We start from the raw sequence: 20362 nt of genomic DNA, 5'->3' as shown, positions 1-20362 counted from the left end.
TTAGTGCAGATCTAGTAAACACCAGTCATCACACTAGAGGTAGAAAGAGAACCTACCACTATCCCTCTGCCTGTGTCTCCCAAAGAGAACAGTAAATGCTCTCCCAGATGAGAGCCAGTATCTGTCAGCAAAGCTGGTATACAGTTGGCTTATTAAGGATCCATACAACTGTTCTGGAAACTAGAGGGGGAAGTGAGGGTTTCCAGTTAGCCATCACCTTATTCAAAAAGAAAAAATTACACGTCAATGTGTCTGAAGCAGTAGCTATCACTAACAATAAAATAACACTCAACACCCAATTCCTTTTCAATTAAAAAAAATTAAGAAATGCACACTTCAGCATTCTAATTCTAAATTCTAATGCTACCATGGAGGGCTGGAAAGATCAGCCAAGCCCTTCCTTCCCAATTGGCCTTGGTAATTTAGAAAAGAACCCTGTTTAAAGCAAAATTCTCCTAGTAGTCAGGGCTCCATTTCCTTCAGTGTCTGCTGCCTGTCCAAAGCAAAGCCCCATAATGTGACAAGAGAGGCTCAAATTATGGGTGAGACTGTATTTTCCATTCTACCCCAGCCTGTGATTACCTGCAACTCCAAAAATTACCTCTGCAGCCTTAAACGCCTCTATTTCACTCCATTCCTAGAACAAACTCTCTTCTGAGTATTTGACAAGAGATAAAGGTACTTGGGGGTTGGAGACAACACAACTACAAAAACCCTATTAGGATTGTGACAGTGAAAGAAGTGATAATACACACTAACACACACACTAACACACACACACACACACACACACACACACACACACACACACACACACACCGCTTTCATTGTTTTTTTTTTTTTCCTTTAGAAATTATGAAGTGGATAAGGGCACCTGCTGCCAAGCCCGATAACCTGTGTTCCATCCCTGGGACCATACACTGGAAGAAGACTCTCAGGAGTTGTTTTCTGACTTCCACATATGTGCCCTAGCACATGCACAAATGAATACACACCCAATTTAAGAGGAAATTAAAAAAAAAAAAAAGAATCAAAGTTGGAATTATGAAAAGTCAGAATCCTGGAAACACTTAGCTAACTTAGTTACTTGCTCTGTGTGGCTAGTTAGTGAACTTGACCATTTAAATAACTCCTGTTCTTTCTGTAACATATTGGGATTCATGATAGATGAAGTTGGCTATCCAGTGAGACCTGCTAGTTTATGTCTCAAAAGTCTCTGATATTACCTAACAGGTGAGTCTCTTAAAAGTGTCCATCAGGATTGTATTCATAAAATAATTTCAAATACAATAAAGGAGCAGCTATTAAATGGAGGCCCACAATAAATCACTTTGTAAAATAAAAATCCTTTCATAACTCAAACAATTACTTACCTTAAATTACTTGGTTTTAACAAAAGATTTTTATATGCCAAGTTCTCAAATACAGGTCTCCCCAATTTAGCTTCAATATTAACATAATCACACAGACTTGCGGATTCACATTGCACTTGAGATTTCTTCTTTCCAATAAGCAGTGTACTTTGTCCAGGGAGACTAGAACCAACTCAAAAACAAGTTGTGGTGCACTCTTCCTGACTGACTTTGGTACTTCCATCTTTACCCAACCTGTCCCCTACAAGGTCAAAGGGAAAAAGATTCCTTCTGAGGCATCAGGCAGAAGACTATAGAAGGGCCAACTGTTGTTTTTATGTACTTCACTTTGAAGCAGTTTAAAACAGTCAACACTATTCTTGCTTTGTCTTTTTTTTTTTTTTTCCAATCACAAAGCTCTTCTTTCTCAAGTAGTGCCTAAGGACTAGTGTAACATTTCAGGGTCAACTCATCTGCACCAAATGCACAAAAATCAAGCAAGCAAGCTTTTACATATGTTCAAGGCCTCATGTAAGAGGGGTTTTATGAAGTTTGCAACCAAGAACAAAGGCTGACATTCTTCGTAAGCACACCTTTGTATTGGCCAGGTCTCTTCCCATTTCAGAGCAGAAAGCTAAAGCCCTACTTGTCGGTCTAAGTCTTACTACTACTAACTAGCTCAGGTTGACCCTTTCGATCTCTGAGTCTCTAAACTGCTAGATATAAGGTAAGCAATGGCTTACGGACAGATGGTACCCAGAATCTAGAGAACACTAGGCACCTGAGTTGACTTAAGCCAACCTAGGCATGGAAGGTGCAAAGCAAATAGGCAAGTACCAAGACACATGTAGAGACACACACACAAACACACAAACTACCTCTATTTGGGCTCCTGCTCTTAATTAAATATACATGGTCCTGGAAATTAAAATTGCAACTTTGACTTTCCATTCTTTCTATTATCCCTCAGATAACATAGCTCCACTGTTGATTCTCTTCCTCACCACATGCAGCCAGCCCTATAAAGTCTATACTAAGAGGGTTTGTTATTAGGTATGCAACCAGCAGCACACAGAAAGCATTAAAAATTGTGTCTAGGGCTGGAGAGACAGCATGGCAGTTAAGAGCACTTGCTGTTCTTGCAGAGAACCTGGGTTCAGTTTCCAGCAATCACAGCTTACAACTGTCTAGAACTCCAATTCCAGGGAATTCAGTGTCCTCTTCTGGCACCTAGGGGCACAGGCATGCATACAATATACTTTACATTCAAGCAAAACACTCATACACATAAAGTAAAACTAAATCTTTAAACAAAATTAAAAATAAAAACTGTGACTATATTAAACATGTAGACTTTTTTGCTCTTCCATTTACTTTCTAAACATCACATTGTAATAAATATTTATGTACCATTTACATTGGGGTAGGTATTATAAATAATATAGAGGTTATAAAACTATATGGGAGGTTAATATAGTTTCTATGCAAACACTATACCATTTTATAAAAAGGACCTTGGGCATCTATGAAAATTGATATTAAAGGGGAGGGACCTAAGAATCAATCCCCCACAGATACCAACACCAAGGAACAAACTAGAGTTTACCAACACAACACACAAAGGTCTATATGTACAGACATACTCCCATTTTCAGCATTATAAAACTCTTCCAACAACAAAGAAAGTTGAGACTAGAATGGAAATGGTTATAACACTAGAACCTTGTTCTGGTGGAAAACACAGTCATAACTCTATCTGGAACTAAAGCTGACAAAATGAAAATATTCTAACAGAAGGCAGTTTTGCCCTCACCATACTGGATTATGTTAGGTAATTGAGCTCTTTCCCCCACTGCTATAGTTACACAATGAAACCCCAGATGTCATTCATATACACAGAAGTCAGACAAAGGGTTGAGAAGGGATCCTTTCTTTACTTGCATTGCTAATAGCTTTTGAAAGGACAAGAAAAATTCTATATGGAGAACAATGGACATCCAAACATTATGTGGTAATCAACTAGCATTCTTGGAACTTGCCCAGCAACCAGTTTTGGCCCCCCTTTGATTACACAGAGCATGAGGCTAAAGCACAATCTCTAGTATGGGGCCCTGATAAGTTACTAACTTCCCACAACTCCAAGCTTTCCTTTCCTAGAAATTCTGCTTTTCCAGCTGCCATTCCACATGATGTACAATGGAGTACATGCTGTTCTGTTTCCCTTATTCCCACTAACCTAGGAAATTCAAAGTCATCCTTTGAACACACCTGCACAGTAGTACTCAGTTTGCAGGAGTGGATAGCTGTCTGCTACCCCTGATCAACAATGATCCAAATGAAAGACCTCCATTACCTCCGCATAGTGTAAGGCACTTGTCACAACATTAAGAATCAATCACTACTTGCTAAATTAGAAGTTTTAAATATATATATATTTGAACACTGAACTCTATTAGAATCTGCCACCTGATTTCTAAATATCAACATCACTATATAAAATACATAAAGACACTATATAAAAGACTATAGCAGTGAAGCCACACCCTTAAACCATCATTGTTCCTGCCTCTCTGAGAACATCCAGCCACAAGACACCTTTACCTCGTTCACCCACCCTACAGAAGGCCAGCATTCTGCCTCAGCTTCCTCTGCCACCTCTGCCAAAGGGCTTCCCTCAAATTCATAAGACTCCCTTCATGCCTTAGGACCACAGCCCAGATGCTCTCAGGCTTTCACTGGTTGTTACTCAATGACAACTGTAACAGCATTTCCCTTGTCCAATCTCTTACCCCTTAGTTATACTGTAACTATGAGAATCAGTCTACAAAGCCTTAATAGGATAAGACTCTATGTTGATCATTTTTCCCAGACCACAATGGCAGTTCTCCTTAAACTACCTACATATGCATTATACTTTTGAGTAAAAGGTCACAGATACAATCTAACACACCCCAGGGTTCCAGGCAATGAAATAATCTGCAAAATTTTGCAGGTTCCAAAAGAAGTCTAATTCTAGATGCTGAATCAGGCTTAAGACTCCAGCAGGACCTAGATCTTGGTGTAATTTGTCCTTTGGGTGCCAATATTCTGGAATGGGCAGTCTCTTAGACACTTCCATCTTACCTTGTGTTTCTTTCATAAGAGTTAGTTGCTATGCGTAGACCTGGGCCAAAGGGCTTTGTTCTTTAGGGAAATACAATTATCTTCTAATTTTGCTGGAAGAATCCCAGACACTAATGATTTAACACTGTTAAAAGTGCAGAAGAGCATCTAAGTCCAATCATGCTGTCAAATGATATGTTACCATCTGTGTAAGGAATGTACTTTTAAGGAGATGACAGCAAGAAACTTTATGGAATTAATTTCAGAGATGTATTGAAGAAGTGTTATTTTTGAGAACTGGGTTATATAGTCCAAAAGTCCCCCTCGTCTCTCAAGAAGGAAGGGCTGAGTATGTAGCTCAGTAGTAGAGAGAGCACTTGTTTAGCAAGTATGAGGCCATAAGTTTGAACCTCAGAACTACAAAGGGGACTGGGGGATATTTACAAGTGATATTAGGGAATTTTAAATTAGTATGACCCAGTGTTAAAAAGGTAAAGTTTACAGGAGACTATCTTCCCAAAACATATATCCCTTATATACTTAAAACACTACAACTGAATCTTAGCAGATTTTCCCATAACACTTTGCAGTTATCACCCAAGTTGTCCACATGACACTGTAGATTAAACCAGACTCACCATCCAAATATTTGGAATCTATTCACTAGTGCAAGTACAAATTGGGTACCAAAAAGTTATGATCATGAGTTTTAACAAGAAGCTATGGTTGTTTCTAGCATTGTTCTTGGTCTTTGTGCTGTGGTGGTAGAATAGAAAACTAGTCCCCCCTAGTGTCTTGTAGATGGCTGAAAGATGGAAACATTGGGGGAAAGGAGCCTCCTGTCTTTAAGCATTGACTTTAAAGAATAGCTCAGTAACAGAGAACCTAGGAGAACCTTGGAGACCTGGAGAAGAATTCTCATTACCTATGAAAGGATTAAACCTTTGATTTTATTTCTAAGGCTCTTCAAGTTCCAAGTTAAAAGCCAAAGGAATCCACATCCTGTCACATCAAAACAATTAGTCCACAATTCAGACCATTTGCAGGCAGTCTGTGCTGACCCAGACTGGAGGGAATCTCTGTTTTAGAAGCCGTTCTGTCCTACTAGTTTGCTGCTTTTTTTTTTTTTTCTTTTCTTTTTTTTTTTTTTTTTTTTTTGACTCTCTGGAGACTCCTGATAGCTTCTGCCTTCTGAATGGAATTCAGGCCCCAGCCAGATAAATGTGTGTTCTCAAGCAATTTTCACTAAGGTAAAAAGCATGCTTCAAAATTAAAAGTACACAAGAGATGTGTGAAACCTTCATACAAGTTTTCCTTTAGTCTTTTTTTTCTCCCCTAGTGAGGCCCCAGCACACTGGTGAGTAATTCATTCATGTCACCCATTTGTGAGAGATGAGAAAAGAAACCACTACGTGTCCTTTCCTAATATAGAACTTTTCCCTATCTTGAGTCTATCAAAGGATCCTGAGGCAGGAGAGGCAAAGGAGGAACATTAGCCTCAGGTGACTGAATCCACAAGAGAATAAGCACTTTGTGTCCCACCTACGCCTGTGGCGTCTGCAATTAGGTGATGTGCCACCTCCACCCCGGCCCACCCTACCCCATGTCCCCTTGAAGGGAGAAAGAGTCTGAGTTCTCTCTTGGGACACTTACATAAGACCCTGTAAAACTTCCTGTGACATTCACGGAAAATCTAGCTGCTATTTTGCTCCCTCGGGAGATCATTTTAATGGACTGAGTGACAAAATTCACGGATTCGGAATTCAGCAGAAACCTACTCAACCCAGGTACATCAGCACAGGAACAGGAGGAAAAAACTGCATCCCCACTAAACAGGGTCACCCAGGGGATGGACTGGGTGTGCAAAAAACAATCTGTTCCCTCAGATGTGACCCATTTAAAAGCACATTGTTTCGAGGAAGTGCATAGGTTTAATAAATCTCACAAAGGCCAAAACATGACTTGTAGAAAGAACTGTGGTTACACATAGGGAGCATTTCAAAGCGATGAACAGCGTAACTCCATGATACACAAACTTCAGTCATCATCCAACCTCCAGAAGCCATGGCATTCACAGGAAGCTCTGGCTAGACCCTGATTACTACAAGAAGTTTAGTATAACAAGAAACATCAGGTGTTTTGGATGGGTCTTCCTCCTGTGGGTATCCACGCCAACCAACCACTAACCTAAAAAAACTTCTTGCAAAATGTGGATGCTCTCTTCAACCAATTGGAAAGAAAGTTCCTGGGACATCCTATCATGAAAGGCAGGTAGGTGAGCAACGCAGAATGTCGGGAAAGGGTCCCAGTGTGGTGGGAATACAACACCTCCAGATGTTAGAGAACACACACATACACCCCACCGCACTACTGCCTACCAACATCCTGTCCGCCTATGAGTCTGTCAGAGCCAGACACAGATTCTGGGGACACCGGAGATTTAGAGTCTTCCACCTCCTGCTTCTCCAGGACTCAAAGCCAAGTCAAAAACGGTGTGCCCTCCCTCTTCCCAGCATCCTAAGCACACCGGGTACCAGCCACAGGTTTAGACAACTTGTCCGGCACTGCTCACCAAAGCGCCTCACGAAGAGGTTCTCTAGGGCTCTTACCTTGGCCTCGACTACCCCCAAGCAGAGGAACACTCCGGAAGAGCTGAATGGCGTGGTGACACTGACGCCTACGAAATGGAGGGGGTCCTGATCGGCATCCCAGCAGGTGCTGTTCTAAACCAACCGTCGGTCCCAAGCGCAGACTTCGGGGCAGCCTTAGGCTCCAAATGCTACAGGAAAGGTCCGTAGCCCCACTAAGCACTAATCCCCTCTTTCTCCTCCTCCTGAGCAGCTGCCGGGAGCTGTTTCACTCCAGGTCTCTACCAAGCCCCGAGCGACTCGCATGGGCAAGGGACTGGGGCTGCCCTGGGTTGGGTCCCGGGAACCAAGCCCAGGAAGAAACGCTGAGCGGCCGCACGCCCTACCAGCTCCACCTCCCGCGCTCCTGGCCGCTTAGTCCCTTCAGGGCAGGGCCTGCCTGCAACCCTCCCGGCGAGGCGAGTGCGGCCGCGCCCCCGGCTTCAGGCGCCCGGACTTGGGAGCAGCATCGAGGCAGGAGGCAGCTCAGCGGGCCCCGGTGCCGAGCGCAGCGAGCGAGTGCAAGGACTAGCGGTATCGGCTCGCGGTGACCCTCTCCCCGGGCCTGCGCGCCCGCCTGCGGCTCCACGAGAAGCGGGCGCTGGAAAGGGCCTCGCCCTGGCCTGGGGCGAGGGACCGGGGGCTTGGGGCCGAGGTAAGCGCCCGTTGGAAGGTCACGGCCACCGGGGCGCGGCGAGCGGGACGCAGCACTGTGGGTGCGGGGAACCCGGGCAGGCGGCCGTCGCCACCGCCGTCGCTACCTCCGAGACGCGCCGGCTTCCCGGAGCTAGGGTTTGAAGCCACGCGTCCGCTGCAGCCGCCGTGGGCAGCCTGGAGCCGCGAGCCTAGGGAGCGCGATCCCCGCTTCCCGCGCGCGGCCGAGCGGAAACCTCTGTGCGGGGACCCGCGTGGGAGCGCGCGGGCGGGCGCTAGGGTGCGAGCTCCCGGATAGTCCAGCGGCCGCCGCGTGCCTAGAGCGTCGGGCTTGCTCAGCAGCTGCAGTGACTGTGTGTCTGTGTCATGTCTGTGCTGCTGGGGGGGTTCAATCCGGGACCGGGTTCCGAGCAGGGGCGGGACCGGAGCCTGCCTCGGGGCCCCGGGGCCCCGCCCCCATCCCCGTGACCGCACTGGCGACCAATGGACAGCACCAGGAATGAGCGTCTGGAGGGTCCGCCCTACTTAGGCTCCGCCCACGGCCAAGCGCCTCCCACCGCTCCTTGGCTCACTGGAACGCAGGAGGAAGCAACACCCGGAGCAGGGATCCCGGGCCGGGTCTCCGGGAAAGGGTGCTAGCTGGAGCTCCCGGCCCTTCTTCCCCCCTCTCGGGCTGTTCCTGGCTGCTCCAGGATTGGAGGAAAGAGGGGGAAGGGAGGCGGGCCGGATGCGCAGCTGCTGCTGTAGGGATGTCTGCCGGGAGCGTTACCGTGCCATCCCTTTTATAAAACAGCGGTCTTTGGGAAGTAGGAAGTTTCCCGTGCTTTTTCTTCTGCTGGGGACACGGCTCTCCCCTAGGTGGACAGGGTATAGGGCAGCTAGAGATGCGAAAAGTCTCTCCTGAAGGTGTTGACAACATGTTTGGATTCTGAATCCAAGAATCCTGTGCAAGACTGTTTTATTTTTCCCCCTGGGGGAACTATATTTTTGTGTCTTCCCCAATATATACATACACACAGAGATGTGCCCCCTTTCTAATTTTATCCTTGCTCAAAATGCCGTGTGTAACACCCCACTGGAGGGACTTCCAGCCTCCGGGTGTTAATGATGAGGGTGGGAATGCCGAGAGTCCGCCGATGTAGCGGAAGGAGTGTGTGGATTTGGTTACGGTAAAGGGGAGTGGATATCCCTCGGGAGAAAACCCCATGAGGCTGAAGCAGAGTTTGGGAGAGAAAGAGGACCCCGGCGTATGGACAACTCCGACTGGAAAAACGAGCTCCGAGAGCGCGATCCAGCTACCGGGTTTTCCCCTCAACTCGGTCCCAGGGCTTCTAGGGTCCCCTTCCCTGGAGTCCTCACCTCTTCTCAACCCTGCTAGCTACTGAGTCTCTGCTTACCCCGTGCTTCTTTCCACAGGCTTCTTTTAAGGGCTAGGAAGGATGGAGAGTGGAGGGGTAAGTTAGAAAAGACCGCCTAGCTCGGGAATCCTCGATGACCATCCACCCGAGGTGGGGCACCGATCTGCCTTGGGATTCAGGGATCCAGCACCTCTCTGATCCCACACCCGCCATCCCCAGCTCTTGGCCTTGGTACCTACTGTACCCTTGGGCCGTCCTTTGATCCAGCCGACACTCTTCCCCCCACTCCAGGCTTCCCTCCAGACTCTAGAAGCCAAGCCCCGGTTCCCAATGCTGTTTACCTATCAGGAGTTTCATGAAGTCGACTGCGAGGAGGATGCGAAAGCGGTTGCACAGCAAAGTCCATGGCGAAGAAGTAAAAAAAACCTTTGTTTTGGAGCTTCGGGATAGTTAACTGCGATGCCGGGCCCCCGATGTCTTATCTCTGCCGGGATGAGTCTCACCATGAGAAATAGTAGATCGTATCTAGTGTTGATGCCATTATTGTGTCGGAGAAGAACATTGTATGATAAAGATTATCTAATAACCTAGATGCCATTAAAGTGTCCAAGTTTGATGTCAAGCCTTGTAGCTCGAAGGCAGCTCAGTGCTTCCTCAGACGTACAGCTTTGTCCTAGAACTCCCAGAAAACAAGGGGATTTTTGTTTGTTTGTTTGTTTGTTTTGTTTTGTTTTGTTTTGTTTTGCAAAGCACCGCTCCTTCCTACTCTCTTTCTCCACCCCCACACCAGCTCTCGCCTTGGAACTGGGTAGTTAAAGCAGGAATTTGTGCTTTCTTTTTATTTATTGCCTCACTTCACTTCATTAATGGTGAAAAAGTCTATTATTACAATACATTAGCATGTTAATAAGGGGAAGGGAAGAGAGTCTTGGAATTTACAAGCAAAGAAGGAAATAATCGAATTAACACCAGAAATGCAAAGATGAAGAATGTGGGAAACATCTCCTTTGTAATAACACAAGGATGGTACCTTGTCTAGATCTTTGAAATGCATGAGCAGAATGGGAGGAGAGAGCAATGTTCACTGGGATCACTGAGGTTTCATAGTTACTAGGGGTTTCATGAAGTTGGCTAACATGGGTCAGTAAGCAACTTAGATGCTGAAAAGCTTCCCCATCAACTCAAGGTTCCAGTTGTACACCAGCACGGTATGTACTGGGCTAAAGGGGTAGTTTATTAGACTCTTCGATCCCACAGACAGCACTGGTAGGTTCCTATCATAAGAAGTCCCATATTTTAATTTTTTTTCCTTTGGAAAACTATTAAGCTTTTAAACCTCCCAATCTAAGCACGTGTGTGTGTGTGTGTGTGTGTGTGTGTGTGTGTGTGTGTGTGTCCTGAAGTTGGAAATGATTGCCTAAGAATTATAGGTCTTTGACACGAACCAAGATATCAATGTAAAAAAAAATGATTTTGGCTATGACATAATGTAGTGTGAGGAATGCAGTAAAGAAATATACCTGTTATTTCTAAGGAATCAGTGCAGGTTTGCTAAAAACTAAGAAACAGGAAAGTATTGTACCCTCTAAACCAACTGCTATTTATCCTCACACCACCATTGCACCTGTCACTGAAAAGTCTCTCTGTCTCTGTCTCTCTCTGTCTCTGTCTGTCTGTCTGTCTGTCTCTCTCTCTCTCTCTCTCTCTCTCTCTCTCACACACACACACACACACACACACACACACACAATCTGTCCTTTCTTCTGTCTTCTTTTTCCTCCTCTTTGTTGGGGTCATACAGAACCAATCTTAAGAAACTGGGGGTCTTAAAACAGTCACTAGGGGGCCCTAAAGGCACCTCAGACTATCTCACCTCCCTGGTTTCTGACCTCCTTTTCTGAGTACCTATTGCAACTGGGACCTAAAGAGAAGTGAAGAATGAATATGGTATGGAGATATATCAGGCCTTTGACTTGGGAATCAAGAATTTTGTTTCTATCTTTTCTGACATCTGACACTTTCACTCTTCTGCAAAATGAATTTTGCATCCATAGAGGGCAGCCTCTCAAAGTCAGAGAGTATACCTAACAACTTGCATATCAACTCACCCACCAATAGAAGTCAAGCCAGTTTTAGAGCCTTAGAACATAGGCCTGGTTTTGTGTGGTGTGTGTGTGTGTGTGTGTGTGTGTGTGTGTGTGTAGAGGTCAAATGTTCATGTTGGGTATCTTCCCCATTGTATTTCTATCTTATTTTTCGAGAAAGTCTCTCACTGAACCTGGAGTTCACTGATTCAGCTAGACTGGTCAGAAAGCCTCCTCCACCCACTTCCTTAACCTTAGGATGACAGACACACACTACCATGCCAGCTTTTTATATGGGTTCTATGAATTCTAACTCCAATCCTCATGTGTGCAGAGCAAGTCCTTTACCACATTGAGTCATCTCTCCAGCCCCACCTTGGAGGCTGGGTTCCAGAGAGTTAGTGATGGCATTAGTGGGGTTCTGGTGCTGTAGGAAGGATGAAGACAACTAATGCTTGAATACAGAGGAAATGACTCAGGTTGGAGACAGTAGCAGGGGACACTGACCATTCAGCAGGGAAAAGTTTCAATATCTCAATAATGTTGCATTTGTCAAAAACAACTAAATATTAGGTACTCTTGGTAGGTTGTCTAACACTTAAAAATGTTCAGGTTTTCAGAATCCTTAGCAGTCACATAATCTGTCCCCCATCTTACCACTAAGTATGGTTAAGATGTCCTTAGCTCAGGCTAGAGAAGCAGAATTACTCTCCAACCAATACTGGAAAAATAAATATCTGTAAACAATATTCTATCTATACATGTTTCAAGTGAAAATTTAATCACCAGGCATGAAACATTCCTCTGTCATTCTGGCCAATAATCAAAAGACATTCCTAGGCAAAGCAAAATGCACCCATCAGGGAGACACAGGGAAGAAGCCACTTGGTGAAAAATTAAAGAATGTTATAAAAGCCATCAATTTAACACTAATGGAAGTGTGATTTGAACATAATTTAACTGAAAACAAAGCAAGTCCAGAAGTGAGACATGAAATAGGGAATGAGGATAAAGTCTGTGTGAGATGAAAAAATATTTTATGTTCTTGTCATCATGTTCATTAATCAGGCTGGATACAGGTGATCTCAAAATAGCATTATTAACTTCTGGGAGATTTGCTTCCTCAAACCTCAGAGCCTGATCATTAGAATGGATTTGTCTCTAGATGGTGGATTCCATTGTCTGTAGGAGTAAGGATGTATCTACTCATTGGCTGTGAGAGGCCATCAGAGTCAAACCTTGTCAGGGAGATAGCTCCCTAGACACCTTGAGAAAAAACAGAAAAGGAAAGTCACAGCCCTCTTTGGACAGAAGGATACTTTGGTGCTAAAGAGGTCAACAAAAAAAGCAAATCAAAATTTTCTTCTCAGGTCCTGGTAAGGGGGGACTTCAAGCTAGTGTGACATAAGACCCCAAGACAGAAATATAAAATGTAAACATGTTCTGGAAATAACAGGGATGTATAGCTTTTGGAGTTTGTGAGTTAAAAGGGTGGATATGACTGGGTGGGCATGTTTACAGCCCCTGCTCCCCACCTCCTTTATTTGCTTAAAAAAAAAAATCCAAAAACCTGCAGAGTGAGATCACCTGCAGAGTGTGGGCTGGAGTCTGAGGCTCTGTTTCCTAAGCAGAGCTGTCCACAGAGCACACTTTGAGTGGGATGTAGAAGACATCCGTTAACAGTATGCATTCTCCTCTTCCTGTTTCACTCTGTTAGGATACCTCAAAAAATAAACCCAAAGGCAAGGATTTGAAATTAGGAAGTTAATTTGGAAAGTGATACCAACAACCAGAATAGGGTGGTTTCAGTGCCCCCAGCAGCCATGTGTTGAACTCCCAATGTGATAGTGTACATAGGTGGGCCATTAGCTAAGTAAATCGTAAAAGAGCTGCCCTCACTTATTGGATAAATGGCAGGTTTTTTTTTTGTGTGTGTGTGTGTGATATATATTTTTTATTTTACAATACCATTCAGTTCTACATATCAGCCATAGGTTCCCCTATTCTCCCCCCTCCCACGCCCACCCTCCATTCCCACCTCCTCCAGGACAAGTCCTCCCCCGAGGACTGTGATCAACTTGATAGACTCACTCCAGGGAGGTCCAGTCCCTTCCTCCCAGACTAAGCCAAGTGTCCCTGCATAAGTTCCTGGTTTCAAACAGCCAACTCATGCAATGAGCACAGGACTTGGTCCCACTGCCTAGATGCCTCCCAAACTGATCAAGCCAATCAACTGTCTCACCTATTCAGAGGGCCTGATCCAGCTGGGAGCCCCTCAGCCTTTGGTTCATAGTTCATGTGTTTCCATTCATTTGGCTATTTTTTTTTCAATAATTGAGTAAAACTGAAATTTATTATATGCCACAGTCGTCCTAGGGACCTCCATGCTATATATATATAGCATTTATGGTTCTATGGGTTGTGGTCTGATTGTTCATTTTATATCTAGAATACACCAATGAGTGAGTACATACCATAACTGTCTTTCTGGGTTTGGATTACCTCACTCAGGATGATTTTTTCTAGTTCCATCCATTTGCCTGCAAATTTCATGCTTTCATTGTTTTTCTCTGCTGAGTAGTACTCCATTGTGTATATGTACCACATATTTTTCATCCATTCTTCCGTTGATGGGCATCTAGGTTGTTTCCAGGTTCTGGCTATTACAAATAGTGCTGCTATGAACATAGCTGAGCATGTATCTTTATGGTATGTATCAGCATTCTTTGGGTATATGCCCAAGAGTGGTATGGCTGGGTCTTGAGGTAGTTCGATTCCTAATTTTCTGAGAAACCGCCATACTGATTTCCACAGTGGTTGTACAAGTTTACATTCCCACCAACAGTGGAGGAGTGTTCCCTTTGCTCCACATCCTCTCCAACATTGGTTGTCATTGGTGTTTTTGATCTTAGCCATTCTAACAGGTGTAAGGTGGTATCTCAGAGTTGTTTTGATTTGCATTTCTCTGATGATTAAGGATGTTGAGCATTTCTTTAAATGTCTTTCAGCCATTTGTAGTTCTTGTTTTGTGAATTCTCTGTTTAGCTCTTTAGCCCATTTTTTAATTGGACTGTTCAGTGCTTTGATGTCTAGTTTCTTGAGTTCTTTATATATTGTGGAGATCAATCCTCTGTCAGATGTGGGGTTGGTGAAGATCTTTTCCCAATCTGTTGGCTGTCTTTTTGTCTTATTGACTGTGTCTTTTGCCCTGCAAAAGCTTCTCAGTTTTGAGAGGTCCCATTTATTAATGGTTGTGCTCAGGGTCTGTGCTGTCAGTGTTTTATTTAGGAAATGGTCTCCAGTGCCAATGCGTTCAAGAGTGCTTCCTATTTTCTTTTCTATTAAGTTTAGTGTAACTGGATTTATGTTTAGGTCTTTGATCCACTTGGACTTGAGTTTTGTGCATGGTGACAGATATGGATCTATTTGTAATCTTTTATATATTGACATCCAGTTATGCCAGCACCATTTGTTGAAGATACTTTCTTTGTTCCATTGTATAGTTTTGGCTCCTTTGTCAAAAACCAGGTGTTCATATGTGCATGGATTAATGTCAGGGTCTTCAATTTGATTCCATTGGTCCGTATGTCGGTTTTTATACCAGTACCAAGCTGTTTTTATTACTATAGCTCTATAGTAGAGTTTGAGGTCCAGGATGGTGATGCCTCCAAGGGTTGCTTTATCGTATAGGATTCTTTTAGCTATCCTGGGTCTTTTGTTTTTCCATATGAAGTTGAGTATTTTTCTTTCCAAGTCTGTGAAGAATTGTGTTGGGATTTTGATGGGGATTGCATTGAATCTGTAGATTGCTTTTGGTAAGATTGCCATTTTTACTATGTTAATCCTACCTACCCATGAGCATGGGAGATCCTTCCATTTTCTGATATCTTCTTCAATTTCTTTCTTTAGAGATTTAAAGTTCTTATCAAAAAGGTCTTTCACTTGTTTAGTTAGTGTTATCCCAAGGTATTTTATATTATTTGTGGCTATTGTAAAGGGTGATGTTTCTCTGACTTCTTTCTCAGCCCTTTTATCATTTGTGTATAGGAGGGCTACTGATTTTTTTGAGTTGATCTTGTATCCTGCCACTTTACTGAAGGAGTTTATCAGCTGTAGAAGTTCCCTGGTAGAGTTTTTGGGGTCACTTATGTATACTATCATATCATCTGCAAATAGTGAAAGTTTGACTTCTTCCTTGCCAATTTGTATCCCTTTGATCTCCTTTTGTTGTCTTATTGCTCTAGCTAGAACTTCTAGTACTATATTGAATAAATATGGGGAGAGTGGACAGCCTTGTCTTGTTCCTGAATTTAGTGGTATCGCTTTGAGTTTCTCTCCATTTAATTGGATGTTTGCTGTTGACTTGCTATAAATTGCTTTTATTATGTTTAGAAATGTTCCTTGTATTCCTATTCTTTCTAAGACCTTTATCATGAAGGGGTGTTGGATTTTGTCAAAGGCTTTTTCAGCATCTAGGGAGATGATCATGTGTTTTTTTTTCTTTCAGTTTGTTTATATGGTGTATTACATTGACTGATTTCCGTATGTTGAACCATCCTTGCATCCCTGGGATGAATCCTACTTGGTCGTGATGGATGATTGTTTTGATGTATTCTTGGATTCGGTTTGCCAATATTTTGTTGAGTATTTTTGCATCAAAGTTCATGAGGGAGATTGGTCTGTAGTTCTCTTTCTTTGTTGCATCTTTGTGTGGTTTGGGTATCAGGGTAATTGTAGCCTCATAAAAAGAGTTTGGTAGTGTTCCTTCTGTTTCTATTGTGTGGAACACTTTGAAGAGGATTGGTATTAGTTCTACTTTGAAAGTCTGGTAGAATTCTGCACTGAAACCATCTGGTCCTGGGCTTTTTTTAGTTGGGAGACTTTTGATGACTGTTTCTATTTCTTTAGGGGTTATTGGTCTATTTAAATGGTTTATCTGGTCTTGATTTAATTTTGGTATTTGGTATTTATCCAGAAAATTGTCCATTTCTTCCTGGTTTTCCATTTTTGTAGAGTACAGGTTTTTGAAGTATGATCTGATGATTCTCTGGATTTCCTCATTGTCTGTTGTTATGTCTCCCTTTTCATTTCTGATTTTGTGAATTTGGGTGCTCTCTCTTTGCCTTTTGGTTAATTTGGCTAGGGGTTTGTCTATCTTGTTGATTTTTTCAAAGAACCAACTCTTTGTTTCATTGATTTTTTGTATTGTTCTCTTGTTTTCTATTTCATTGATTTCAGCCCTCAATTTGATTATTTCCTGGCGTCTATTTCTCCTGGGTGAGTTTGTTTCTTTTTGTTCTAGAGCTTTCAGTTGTGCTGTTAATTCATTGGTATGGGATTGCTCCATCTTCTTTATGTGTGCATTTAGAGCTATGAATTTTCCTCTTAGCACTGCTTTCATAGTGTCCCATAAGTTTGGGTATGTTGTACTTTCATTTTCATTGAATTCTAGGAACTCTTTAATTTCTGTCTTTATTTCTTCCTTGACCCATTGATGTTTCAGGTGGGCATTATTCAGTTTCCATGAGTTTGTGGGTTTTCTATAATTTTTTGTTGTTATTGAGTTCTAACTTTAAGGCATGGTGGTCTGATAAGATACAGGAGGTTATTCCCATTTTTTTGTATCTGTTGAGATTTGTTTTGTGTCCAAGCATGTGGTCAATTTTTGAGAAGGTTCCATGGGGTGCTGAGAAGAAGGTATATTCTTTTGTGTTAGGATGGAATATTCTGTAGATATCTATTAGGTCCATTTGAGTCATAACATCTGTTAGGTCCTTTATTTCTTTGTTAAGTTCAGTCTGGTAGATCTATCTTTTGGTGAGAGTGGTGTGTTAAAAATCTCCCACTACTAATGTGTGGGGTTTGATGTGCGTTTTAAACTTTAGTAGTGTTTCTTTTATGAATGTGGGTGCTTTTGTATTTGGAGCATAAATGTTTAGAATCGAGACTTCATCTTGGTGGATTTTTCCCGTGATGAATATGTAATGTCCATCCTGGTCTCTTTTGATTGATTTTAGTTTGAAGTCTAATTTATTAGATATTAGGATAGCTACACCAGCTTGTTTCTTAGGTCCATTTGCTTGAAAAACCTTTTCCCAGCCCTTTACTCGGAGGTAGTGTCTGTCTTTGGAGTTAAGGTGTGTTTCTTGTATGCAGCAGATGGATGGTTCCTGTTTTCTTATCTGTTCTGTTAGCCTGTGTCTTTTTATAGGTGACTTGAGACCATTGATATTGATGGATATTAATGACCAGTGATTGTTAATTCCTGTTATTTTTTTGGTTGTGTTGTGTTGTCCTTCTGTGGTGTATGTTGGTGTAGGATTATCTATTGCTTGATTTTTCATGGATGTGTTTAGCTTCCTTGGGTTGAATTTTCCCTTCTAGTGCTTTCTGTAGGGCTGGGTTTGTGGACAGGTATTGATTAAATCTGGTTTTATCCTGGAATATTTTGTTTACTCCGCCTATGGTGATTGAGAGTTTTGCTGGGTATAATAGTCTGGGTTGGCATCCATGGTCTCTTAGTGTCTGCATGAGGTTTGTCCATGATCTTCTAGCTTTCATAGTCTCTATTGAGTAGTCTGGTGTTATTCTGATGGGTTTGCCTTTATATGTTACTTGGTCCTTTTCCTTTGCAGCTCTTAATATTTTTTCTTTATTCTGTGTGTTTAGTGTTTTGATTATTATGTAGTGAGGGGACTTTTTTTTTGGATCCAGCCTATTCGGTGTTCTGTAAGCTTCTTGTATCTTCATAGGTATTTCTTTCTTTAGGTTAGCAAAGTTTTCTTCTATGATTTTGTTGAATATATTTTCTGTGCCTTTGAGTTGGTATTCTTCTCCTTCTTCTATCCATATTATTCTTAGGTTTGGTCTTTTCATGGTGTCCCAAATTTCCTGGACGTTTTGTGTTAGGACTTTTTTGTCTTTATTGTTTTCTTTGACTGACGAATCTATTTTCTCTATCGTGTCTTCAGTGTCAGAGATTCTCTGTTCCATCTCTTGCAATCGGTTGGTTATGCTTGTTTCTGTAGTTCCTGTTCATTTTGTCAGGATTTCTATTTCCAGCATTCCCTCAGCATGTGTTTTCTTTATTGTCTCAAATTCATTTTTTAGATCTTGGAATGTTTCTTTCATCTGTTTAATTGCTTTTTCTTGGCTTGATTTGATTTCTTCCCATTTTTTGTTCGATTTTTCTTCCATTTCTTTAAGGGAGTTTTTTATTTCCTCTTTAATGGAGTTTTTCATTTCCTCTTTAAGGGAAGTTTTTATTTCCTCTTTAAGGGAGTTTTTTATTTCCTCTTTAAGGAAAGTTTTTATTTCCTCTTTAAGGTAGTTTTTCAATTCCTCTTTAAGGAAGTTTTTATTTCCTCATTGAGGGAATGTTTTATTTCTTCTTTAAGGGCCTCTATCATCTTCTTAATGTCATTTTTAGGGTTGATTTCTTCTGTTTCTTCTGTCATGGTATGTTTAGGTCTTGCAGGTGTAGAATCACTAGGTTCTGATGTTGCCATATAGGTCTTTATGTTGTTGCCTGTATTTTTGCACTGGCGTCTACTCATCTGTTCCTCTGCTCAGTGCAGGTGGTGTCTGTGTCTGAGAGTGCCTCTCTTGTTCTAATTTTTAGTCTTGGTTTAGTAGTGGTTCTTGGTTAAATTGGTGCTATTGGGCTATTTCTTCAGGGGCAGCTGATTTCGATCAGTGAATTATATATTTATGATTCTGGTGATCTGGTTTGGTGTCTGGGTAGTGCCTTCTTCTGTGTTCCCAGGTCACGTTTTGTTCATTTGTCAACTCCTCAGCTGATCTTGTTTCTTCAGACTTTAAACTGTAGGCATCTGAATCCTCTCCCAGATGGGTTTCAGCTGAGCAGGGTAGTCTCACCAACACCTCCAAGTTGTTGGGTTTCACAGGATCAGCAGCTGGGCCCTGGGTTGTCCTCAGATGGAGTGTTCAGATTCGTTCTGGTTCTGACCCACCGAGATAGCTTCTTCCCCAGATGTTGGGGTTAGGGGTGTCCCTGTTCCAAGCTGTGTCTGCTTGTCTCCGTCCCTGGGCCTGTTTACCTCTGCAGTTGGCCGCCAGGCCTGTACGTCCCTGTCAGCTGCCGCTGGGTCTGTCTGCCTCTGGGGGCCGCCACCGGGCCTGAATGTCTCTGCAGGCTGCAGCCGGGACTGAATGTCCCTGTAGGCCGCTGCCGCCGGGACTGAATGTCCCTGTCGGCCTTTGCCGCCGGGCCCGTTTACCTCAGCGGGCCACTGCTGGACCCGTCTACCTCCACAGGCCCCTGCCGCAGGCCTACCTGCATCTGCTTGTCTCTGCCGCCGGGCCTGTCTACCTCTGTGGGCCGCCGCTGGGCCTGAATGTCTCTGCCGGCTGCCGCCGGGCCTGAATATCCCTGTTGGCTGCCGCCGCTGGACATGTCTACCTCAGCGGGCTGCTGTTGGGCCCATCTACCTCCACGGGCCGCCGCCGCAGGCCTACCTGTGTCTGCTTGTCTCTGCCGCCGGGCCTGTCTACCTCTGTGGGCCTAAATGGCAGTTTTATAGGAATGCATGAGTTCACTCTCCTCTGCCCTTTTGCCATGTGAGGACCATATTTCCACCCTTTCTTTGCCCTTCTAATTCCACCATATAAGAAGACACAACTCCTCTCTCTATGATATAAAGAAAACACTCATCAGAGAGAGAACCAGATATGGCCTTGAACTTGGACTTCTCAGCCTCCAGAAATGCAAGAAATATATCCCTATTGTTTATAAATTATCCCATCTCAGATATTTGGTTATAACAGCATAAGTGAGGTAAGGGTGTGAGGAAGTGAAATAGAGAAGGGATAAAGGCTAATAAGGGGTGAATGAAGAAGTGCTCAACCTAAGTCGGCCCTTAAAGGATGCAGAAAGAGATGGCACAGAATAGTACCACCCAGAACTTTCTGTGCAAGGGGAATAATCTACACCTGAACTCTTTAACATGGTGGTCACTAACACATGTGACTATTGGATATTTGAAAAGAAGCTACTGTGATCTTTTACTAGGATTAGTAATTTAAATTAACATAGTTATATAAGGCTTAGTGGTTACTGTGCTGGACACGACAGATGTGGAACACAGCTCAGAAGTATCCCAGCAGTCAGAAAAGCTAGAGCTGCAATTTAACCATCAAATCCCTTCATGGGTTAATGGTTGCCC

General features: G+C 43.1%; 1 protein-coding gene across 1 annotated transcript in view; it reads right to left on the bottom strand.

Annotated features, from left to right (window-relative positions):
* Large1 (LARGE xylosyl- and glucuronyltransferase 1) overlaps positions 1–8090 on the bottom strand; it is a 508586-nt gene extending 500496 nt beyond the window's left edge. Inside the window, exon 1 of the mRNA XM_028894770.1 lies at positions 7064–8090. The gene's annotated coding sequence lies outside the window, so the exon portion shown is untranslated. The remainder of the gene's footprint in view (positions 1–7063) is intronic.
* Positions 8091–20362: the final 12272 nt, after the last annotated feature.

Source organism: Peromyscus leucopus, chromosome 5 (genome assembly GCF_004664715.2).
Source record: "Peromyscus leucopus breed LL Stock chromosome 5, UCI_PerLeu_2.1, whole genome shotgun sequence".
NCBI lineage: Eukaryota > Metazoa > Chordata > Mammalia > Rodentia > Cricetidae > Peromyscus > Peromyscus leucopus.
Note: the sequence above shows the minus strand (reverse complement) of the source record. Positions and strands in the feature narration are given on the sequence as shown.